Source organism: Gymnoscopelus microlampas (genome assembly GCF_963454915.1).
Source record: "Gymnoscopelus microlampas genome assembly, chromosome: 13".
NCBI classification, from domain to species: domain Eukaryota; kingdom Metazoa; phylum Chordata; class Actinopteri; order Myctophiformes; family Myctophidae; genus Gymnoscopelus; species Gymnoscopelus microlampas.
The window spans coordinates 9,933,354-9,943,801 of NC_139950.1; positions in this window are offsets into that span (position 1 = coordinate 9,933,354).

Consider the following 10,448-nt stretch of genomic DNA (forward strand, 5'->3'; position numbering starts at 1 on the left):
CCATAAATAAAATAAAAAAGAAACTAGTAAAAATATCAGATGCTCACAAACGACGCATTGTCGTGAGCTTGTAGATCGGCTATTTTCACAGTTTTTGTTTTTTTTAGATGGGGCCTTATTAAAGGATGAGTGAAATTTTTGGTAATCTTTTTTGTTTTGTTAAAAAGGTTAAAGTACTATATTCTGATAGTAATCATTGCTACAGAGGGTTTGTTCGGTCACAGGGGTCTCTCCAGCTCTCATATAACAGAATATTTTCAGGGAGGTGACAACATTTAAGCCAATCAGGAGAGAGCACTGAAAATGCATTTTCTGTTTAATAAAGAGCTGGAGAGACATGGGAGACTCCTTTTACTGAACAAACGCTCTATAGCAATGAGTATGATCACAATATAGAGCTATTTAACACTTATTTTAACCAAAGTAAATCACTTACCCTACCTTTAATTCATAATATACTGTATTTGTGTAAGTTTGAGTCCTGATGGAGAGACAAACTGTACCTTTTGGGGCTTGAGCTCCAAAAAGTCTGGGAACCCAGGCTGTGATGGACGATAATGCGGCATGTAGCCTATGTGTGTTTTACATCTCCAAGGTAAGATGCTGAGAGTGATGGAGTTGCTGCCACTACTGGAAGAGTGATGAGGACGCAAGGGGGAGGAGAGGCTCTCTCTGGTTTCCTCAAGTGCATTTAACCTTGCAGTAAGCATTTAACAGCTTTCTCATAAGACGGGATAGGTTTGGCAGAAAACGATGTGTCCACGGGGACACATCTATGTGTCTAAAAAACGGTGACACCGGGTCAGCCTCTCAAAGCTATACGAGGAGGGAATGACTTCTCCTTGTGTCAGTATTTCAACTTTAGATTTTAGATCAGGGGTCTACGACCCCGTAGCTGAGAGAGAGATGAAGCAGGGACCCCCACTGCCCATTGTATACAATTGTGTTGCAGAGTAAACTTTTTCATAGATTTCATAGATAGTTGAATACATGTATACATTATTTTATATTGATATATTAGCTTTTTATTTGTATTTATATTTTTCTATACATTTAGAGTAGCCAATAACTTTCTTATCCCCTTTTTCTCCCCAATAGGCTCTATTCACAGCAGCCATTTTGGAGAAAAATTGGGCCTCTTCTTACTTCCTTCACAGGTGTTACCAATGATACTAATGAAGGCTCTGTTCCATTCTGGTTAAACAGAGTCAGGGTGCTGATATTGTGCATGTTGGCTCACTAGAAATACTAGTGGGTCTCAAAGTGTGGTCCAGGGACCCTCATGGTTCCTTGAGAGGGTGTAACTCTAAGAGTGTACAAATGGAACCAAATGGACCCTCCCGGGTCCATTTGGTTCCATTTGTACACTCTCAGAGTTATGGGGGTCCTTGAAATTAAAAAGTTTGAGAACCACTGTGCTACACTAAATGGAACAGAGCCTTCATTAGTGTCATTGGTAACACCTGTGAAGGAAGCAAGGAAGGCGCCCAATTTCTGTCCAATATGGCTGCTGTGCATAGAGCCTATTTAGTCGTTATGCCAATTGATTCCTCCCCACACACATTTCTGTGTTGTCACTGCATGCCGTCGTATCCTGCTGACTCACCTGCCAGTGAGGAGCCCCCACCGGGAGGACGTAGAGCCTTCCTCCTACTCCTCCCGCCCAACACTCCCCGCTGACAGGTGCCGGCCCCCCCAGCCCGTAGGAGTACGTGCAATGACCAATATCACCCTCCTCCCCGCCCGGCTTCCCTCCCCCGAACACGGGCCAATTGTGTCCGTGTAGACGTTCGACAAAGCCGGATGCACCACGGTGGATTCGAACCCACAACCTCCGTGGTGGTGGGTTAATGATAAATTATCAATAAAATCAGTGTTTTGCCAATTATTTTGGAGGCCCCGTCCCACAGGTTGAGAACTCCTGGTCTATAGAGGCTTTAAGTGGTTAATAATGGCAGGCAGAATATAATCTGCTCCCTGTTGTGCAGTCAACTACACCAGCATGAAAATGAGAGCGAATTGAGGAGAGGGGACGAATGGGGAGAAGAGAGCTTATGAAATATGGATATCAGGCAAAAGCAAAGTGGTCTGAGAAAATTAACACTCAACCGCACATTTCATTTGTCAGTTTGATCACAACTCTAAAAGCTACTTGGAAGAATAATCTGGCCTGCTGTCAGAGTCAGCAATACCTTTTCACAGACTGTGTGAGTACGGTGGATTAGATATATCTGCCTGTAGTGACATTTCATTCTTGCGTTTCCACTAATTGTCACTGTTGTTGACAAATTGATGGTTGCATCTGATGAAGCTAGTAGTATCTGTCATAAATAATGATCTGCTGTATACATTAATGTATGAAAAATGTTTCACTGAAAAATGGAACCAAATATAGGCAACAACTAGCTTTGTAAAAGAACACATTTATCGTGAAAGAAAGCTTGTTCACCCCATCAGGCACAGCCACGAAATGTCTAATGATTTTGTTTCATAGTTTATATTGTTATAGTTAGTTAATGCCCTTAGTTTACCTTTTCCCTTTTTTTTCCTAACGGGGATAACAAATATAGGTTAGGCCTATATGTAGCTTGTATTATAATGTAAACATATAGCCTCATTCAGTTATAGTTATGTCCATTTGCTTCTTATCTTTAACTGTTTTTGTGTTCAAAAGTTAAAATTACAATTGAAAATACTCCAGTAAAGTAAAAATCCCTCAAATTTGTATTTGAGTACATGTACTTACTTAGTTACTTTCCACCACCACCTCCACTTGTGCTACGTCTCTCGATTGTGACCTTGACATTTGACCTTTTTTTTACCCAAAAGTTGACATAATGTCTTTGGGACAGGCTACTGAATACCCATCACTCCAAGCAATGATACATTAACCCATTGATACCTGGAACGCTTCTGTGTCACTTTAGATGTCTTTGGCTATTCAAAAATAGCAGATATACAAGCTCATAGCGCGGCACCGAGTGCCGCGCTATGAGCTTGTAGATCTGCTATTTTTTCAAAATCTTTTTTTTTTTTTTTCAAAATCTTTTTTTTTCCAAAAGATTTTATGTTTTTTTTGTTTTTTTTTAAGAATCGCCTCAGGTCTTAAAGGGTTAAAAAAAGGAAAAAAGTGTTCTGGGAACTTTGAAGACGGTTTGTTGATGTTCCTCCTGTTGCTCTACTTGTCCTTCTTATCCAGCACCTGTCGACATTATTTTTGGATGTGCCGCCATGCACCTCTGGGACTGCATTCTATGCTAATTCCCCCCAAGGGTGTAGTAGTTCCTGTCACTGCCAGGCCCTACTTTGGGTCTTGGGGAGGATGTAGTGGTTCTCAAACATTTTCATGTCAGGGACGGGGACCCCCAAATGAATGTGTATTTGGCCGTAGACCCCTCATCTGAAAAGATGTTGTGCCAGGATGGATCCCTTGTGTAAAAAAGTTGTAGAAAAATAAAATAGGGCTTAGGTCTTTAAAACTTTCCTCGTTTTGCTGGGGGGACCACCTGGAACCCCTTGAAGGGGTCCGGTCATTTTAGATTTCTTTGGCTATTCAAAAATAGCAGATGTGAGCTTGTATCTGCTATTTTGGAAAATTGGTGAAAATGTGTGCAAATCTTTGAATATATATATTTTTTAAGCAAACATTTGTAACTCCGATCTTTGCTTCTGGGGGGTCCCTGGAACAAAATATTTTGAGATGGGGGTCCGCGGCCAAATACATATAATTTTGGGGGTCATTGACAAATATTTTTATAAAAATATTTAGTTGCAAGGACCTCCCCAGAAGCAAAGATTTGAGTTACAAATGTTTGCTTTAAAATAAATATATATATTCAAAGATTTGCTCACTTTTTCAAGATTTAAAAAAAATAGCAGATATACAAGCTCATAGCACGGCACCGAGTGCTGTTTTTGAATAGCCAAAGAAATTACGCAGATGATTTCCCGGACTTAATGGCGTAAACCCGTACTCTCTGCGGTGGTGGCGTCTTTCCCAGGTCAGCCAGCTTGCTAGCCAGCCTGATGGGGACTATTATGGTGTTAAAAGCAGAGCTGTAATCAATAAATAACAGCCTGACATAGTAGCCCCCCTCTTTGTTGTTAAAGGAGTAGTTCACCCCCCCAAAATACTTATTTTCTATCAATTACAGTCTTCAATTCATGGAGATGTTTTGGTTTTTGTATTCCTATGCTGCTCAGTAGGAGACTCAATAGGCTCTATGCACAGCAGCCATTTTGGACAGAAATTGGGCCCCTTCCTCGCTTCCTTCACATGTGTTACCAATGACACTAATGAAGGCTCTGTTCCATTTAGTTGTAGTAGTTGTAGTTGTAGTTAATTGTTAATTGTTTAGTTAATTGTTTTTTTGTTAACAAGGTTAAAGTACTATATTCTGATATGATGTTCGGTCACAGGGGTCTCTCCAGCTCTTTAGTAAACAGAATATGTACATTTTCAGGTAGGTGACACAATTTAAGCCAATCAGGAGAGAGCACCGAAAATGCATTTTCTGTTAAATAAAGTTCTGGAGAGACATAGACTCCTCTTACTGAACAAACACTCTATAGCAATGAGTACTATCAGACAATAGAGCTATTTAACACTTATTTTAACAAAAGTCAATCACTTACCCTAACCCTACCTTTAAGTACAGTACTTACTAAGTAAATGTACTTAGTTACTTTCCACCACTGATGTCTCTATGTAAAAGTATGACAGTGCAACACAGTGCCAGTGTGTCCTAACTGATTGAGCAGGAATAATTATTCACACAGACGGTTGTCTGCCTGCCTTGTATTGTCTAATACTGGGGTCATTGTCATTCATAAGAGAAAGGGACCGATTTCAGGGAGAAAGTTCCCTGTCAAAGAAGTGTGCGCGTTGGAGTGGTAGCATAAAGGGAACACGTAGAGAGAATCCCTAATGGCTCCTCTAACGTATGCATGATTTCACGCCTGCAGGCATAGAGCTATTCCAGGAGCAACATTGCTATGATTAGAGTCCCAGGGGTGATGTTTGTTCCCAACGAGATTCAACCCAGAATCTCAAGACATCTGATGCAGAAACTTTACATAAAGCCAGATCAAATGAAATACAAAAAAAAGAACGTTGTGCTGTGAATGCAGTAGTTGCCGACTTCTTAAAGAAGTCTGAAGAATCTGTAGAGTCGTTTTTTGTATGTACCGGGACAACACAGTCTGCTGAACATTGTAATTGCTTTGGTAGAAGTGATTGTGTGAACAAACCATTCTGTTCTCTTTTTTTTTTCTCTCTTCCCGACAGCACGGTGAAGACACGTGGCAACTCGAGTGACGTGAAGCAGCAAGTGATGAGATGTGGACGGCGCATGCATATGAGGTACGCGTGCCAGCAAACGTATAGGCACCGCGACACCACCCGACTTTAAAGGCATAAAATGTGTACACACATTTGTATTGCAAGTGACTTAATTTATTCAGACGTACCTATTGCCACAGGCCATCTGCTCGGTTCGAGTAAATAACTACACGTACACTTTTCACCAGGCTCTCTCTCTCTCAAAAGCCTAGACTGCAACATTAAGATTTAACATCGCTGTTGACACGGGTAGGAGGGAAAAAAAGCTGTTTTGTATTCCCCGAGCCCAGCTGAGGACCAGCATCATCCTCGGCTAATGGGGACAGTTGCATGTTATCAATGGGCCGGCCTGGCTCTGCCTGTTCAGCTTCAAAGAGTATATACGCCCGCAGGCATCGTTTCTAATATCGTCTCGGAGTCAACCGTGTTTTTCGCAAAACTACTGATGCATAAGCAGCCTGGAAAAACAGAGGGCGAGCATCAAACGAGGCTTTTGAAGTACTAGGACCGTCGAAAACCACGACTAAACGTTTCCACCTGACGCGCCGATTGGTGCATGAGTCGACCTGCTGCTTGTCTGCTCCTGAGGTGATCTTGCCTTTTCATTTATGTGTACTCGCCACAGAGTAAAGGCATCTATCTGCCATTTACACCCTGGCCTATACATGCAGTAAAAGTGCTAATTTAACCCATTAAAGACCAGAAACCGAATCGACTGTACAAATGCCTTCTAAATCAGTAGTTCTCAAACTTCTTTGTGAATGATATGATGTATTTGGCTGCGGACCCCCCCCCCCCCCCGCATCTGAAAATGTTTTGTGCCAGGGACCCCCAGAAGAGAAGATTTGTGTTAAAAGAATTCAAAATTATTCAACATTTTTCAAACCCTTTCAAGATTTAAATGTTTTTTCTTAAAAAAAACGCTAAAATCTAAAATGACACGGACGACGGACTCTAAACTCAGAGAGTGTACAGATGGAACCAAATATTTGGTTCCATTTGTACACTCTCTGAGTTAATTTAACACTCTTTGTTTTTTTTTTGTTTTTTTACTGTGTGGGTCTATTAATATAGGCTTCCCCAGACTGATGCAGAAAGCAGACACAAGCGGATATATAGTCACTGAAGGGACGACGAACATCTGTGTTAGTAACTGAAGGGATGATGAACAGCTGTGTTTGCACATGCATGGCTCGTGTGTCGGCATGTTAATCCACAACCAAAACAACAGTGTCACAGCAAAAGATATGTCTCGTTGTATCAGCAGACTGGGTGAACACACGGCTTGAGCAGTGTGTACATTGCTCTCTCTCTGTCGCTCTCTCTCTCTCTCTCTCACGCGCACGCACGCACACACACGCACGCACACACACACACACACGCACACAGAGGTTATGTAACGTACAAGGGTCTGGATGTTGCAGTGTGAGTGGTGCTCAGTAGAGGGAAGTGTAAACAGCTGCAGTGTCAGTGCAGGGGCCAGTGAACAGTTACCGGTGAACAGTTCCGGGGGAACAGTGTTGAACAGTACCGGAGGAACAGTACCGGGGGAACAGTTGCCGGGGGAACAGTTACCGGGGGAACAGTACCAGGGGAACAGTACCGGGGGACACAACAATAACATGCGGCATCATCACTTCATATATGTGTGAGTGTGTGCGCGTGTGTGCATGTGTGTCTGTGCACACAGGGTTTTCAAGGCTAATTACAATGAAATGATCATTGTGGCCACTTGAGTTGAGGGTGATGTGTAGTGTTTGCAACCTGATACAATTCCCTGACACAGAGATCCTGACTTGCAAACTGCAAAGCTGCGTCCAAATACAGTTATTATATCTGCCTGGCAATGGAATGAAAAATAATAATAACTGCCAACAAAACTACTTCATTTTATTTTGCCAGTCTGACAGTCTCGGGGAGAGAGGGGGAGAGAGAGAGAGAGAGAGAGAGAGAGAGAGAGGAGAGAGAGATAAAGCTGAAAGTCACTGCTGTACTCTGGGTAATGACTGGGCTGTCACGCTCCGCTTGACTATTCCATCCCCTCAGTCGCCCGCCATGTTGTTTTCAGACTGTCACTTTAGATGACACGACACTAAAGCCTGAGTTACATGCTTGGTTGAGTGCACGGGTGTCGTGGCACCGAAAATAGCAGATCTACAAAGCGTTGTGAGCTTGTAGATCAGCAATGTGCCGTGTGCAACACTCGCATGCAACTATAAATGAGTATGCCTCTGCTCATATCTAACCCATTAAAACCGGGAAAGCATCTGTGTCAATTCAAAAATAGCAGATCTACAAGCTCATTGCGTCTTTATGGGCAAACCCATTAAGACCTGAGGCCGATTCTACACATGCCTTCTACATTTTGAATCATTCTGAATTCTGGGGGGTCCCTGGTCCCTTCAGACGCGGGTCCGCGGCCAAATACATATCATTTTGGGGATCCTTAGTCCTTTAGAACAGGGGTCTTCAACAGGGGGTCCGGGACCCCTAGGTGGTCCTCAGAGCTACTATAGGGGGTCCGCCAAATCTTTGTGTGATAGGATTTAGTTTTTCTACATTAACGACTTGAATCCTACAATTCCTTTTCTGAGGGAAACACTAGCCGAAAATCGCAGATCTACAAGCTCTCAACTCCTCGCGCTGCGAGGCGTTGAGAGCCCTGGCGGAGTCTCAGAATTTTGGCTCCATTGAGTGCTTAGAAAATCATTTGACATGGCAACGATTTGATCCACAACACACTGTGTGCTCTGGCTCTCACCGAGGGTTTCCAATGCAAAAGTATCACATTCTGGAAGCCTGGTGGTGCATCTTCCTCCTCCTCCTCCTTATCATCATCATCATCGCTGTGGTTGAAACAAGCTACTGTGACTGATGAGTGAAATTGCAGGTCTACTGTTTCGTTTGGCATTAGCGAGGGTCATTTTCAGTGCGTTTCTGTCCAAACGCGCTTTCAACGAGTCAAATATCAGCTACTTGAAGCCCGACCACAGTGTGTCTGTACGATCATCAGTGAAAAAACAAACAAAATAACTCCGATTTATACAGCACTATCATTTCATTTATTTATTTAGTTATTTTTGTGGGCTTTTCTGAGCCTTTATTTGACTGGCACAGTGGGGAGGGAGATGGGGAAACATGGAGAGAGAGTGTAGGGGAGAGACAGGCAGTGGTGTAAACAAAGTAACTAAGTACTTAAGTACAGTTTTGAGGTGTTTTTACTATATTCCAATTTCCCAAAATTTTACTTATACTCCACTACATCTCAAAGGCAAATATTGTACTTTTACTCCACTATGATTATTTGGAAACTTTAGTTAATATAGTTACTTTATAGATTTATTATTACAAAACCACTTCAGACCTATGTACTTTGGCAATTTGAAAATAGCCGATCTACAAGCTCACAACGCAAGCAACGCGTTGTGAGCTTGTAGATCAGCTATTTTCAAAAGATTTTTATAGATTCTGTACATTATACAAACTTGTGAAATGGGACCTTCTGCATAATGAGTACTTTTACTTTTGGTACTTTAAGTATATTTTGGTGCCAATACTTTTGTACTTTCACTAAAGTACATTTTTGAATACCGAATTTGTACTTGTTTTAACATACTATTTCTACACTAGGGTATTGATACTTTGACTTAAGTTAAAAAAAATGGAGTACTTCTTCCATCACTGGAGACAGGCAGCAAACTCTCCCTCCCTCTGGCAGGGAATCGAACCTGGAGTCGCTGTCATGCCATTAGATTAGGGAGACATTGGATCCCGGGCCATGTGGCCCATAGGTCTATAGCCTATCTCCTGTTTCTGTAACGTGAGGTAGCTTGACGTACAAGTGCACCCCCTGGACATGATGGTAGGATGTCACTGTGAATCACTGGTTTCTTTCAAAACTGAAAAATCATCTGTCAGGAGACCACAACGGGAGGTAAATGTAATTTCCCCAAAACAATGCCAGAGTTTTATTTTCCACCATTGAACGTCTCTTGAAGCTGCACAATGCGTGGCATCGTGACGCATTGTGAGCTTGTAGATCGGCTACTTTCAAAAGATTCTTTATGCATTTTGAACTTGTGAAATGGGACTTTCTGCACAATACTTGAGTACGTTTACTTTTCGTACTTTAAGTATATTTTGATGCCAATACTTTTGTACTCTTACTCAAGCACATTTTTGAATACGGGACTTGTATAGAGTGTATCTACATTGCAGTAAGGATACTTTTACTTAAGTAAAACATGTGAGTACTTCTTCCATCACTGCACGCCACAGGTTTGCAGGTGTAAATAATAGGCTCTATGCACAGCAGCCATATTATCACTTCCTTCACAGGTGTTACCAATGATACTAATGAAGGCTCTGTTCCATTTAGTGTAGCACAGTTGTTTCCACGACCCCCATAACTCTGAGAGTGTACAAATGGAACCAAATGGACCCGTAAGGGTCCATTTCGTTCCATGTGTACACTCTCAGAGTTAAACACCCGTAAGGGGCCATTTGGAAGCCCATGAGGGTCCCTGGACCACAACTTTAGACCCACTGGTGTAGCAGAGTGTTTCCAGTGAGCCTACATGCACAACATCAGCACCCTGACTCTGTTTGACCAGAATGGAACAGAGCCTTCATTAGTATCATTGGTAACACCTGTCTTCGTCTTCACAATATGGCTGCTGTGAATATAGCCTATTGGGTGACATTTGGGGGGGGGGGGGGGTTTGTGCGCTCCCTCATTTGTAGTTTTTGTGAGAAGAGCGAGGATAGGGGTAGGGTGCAGCAGGAGAGGTAAGAAGAAAAGAAAAGAACAACTGCAACTGAGGAGACCCTGTCAGCCCAGGTTCATTTGGGGACCACCAGGAGGTTGGCACCACCAGACCTGAGGGAGCGGGAGGGGGGCTTGGCGGTGGAGGAGGTCAGAGAGGTAGCGGGGAGCCTTGTTGTTGAGGTCCTTGTAGGTCATACATGGGCAACTGGTGGCCCGGGGGCCACATGCGGCCCCCACCTTCACTTAATGCGGCCCGCAGGTTAATATGGGAATACTGATATGTTATTGATTTCAGCTGTTACAATTCCTAACATGCAAACATGACCCGCTTTAATTACT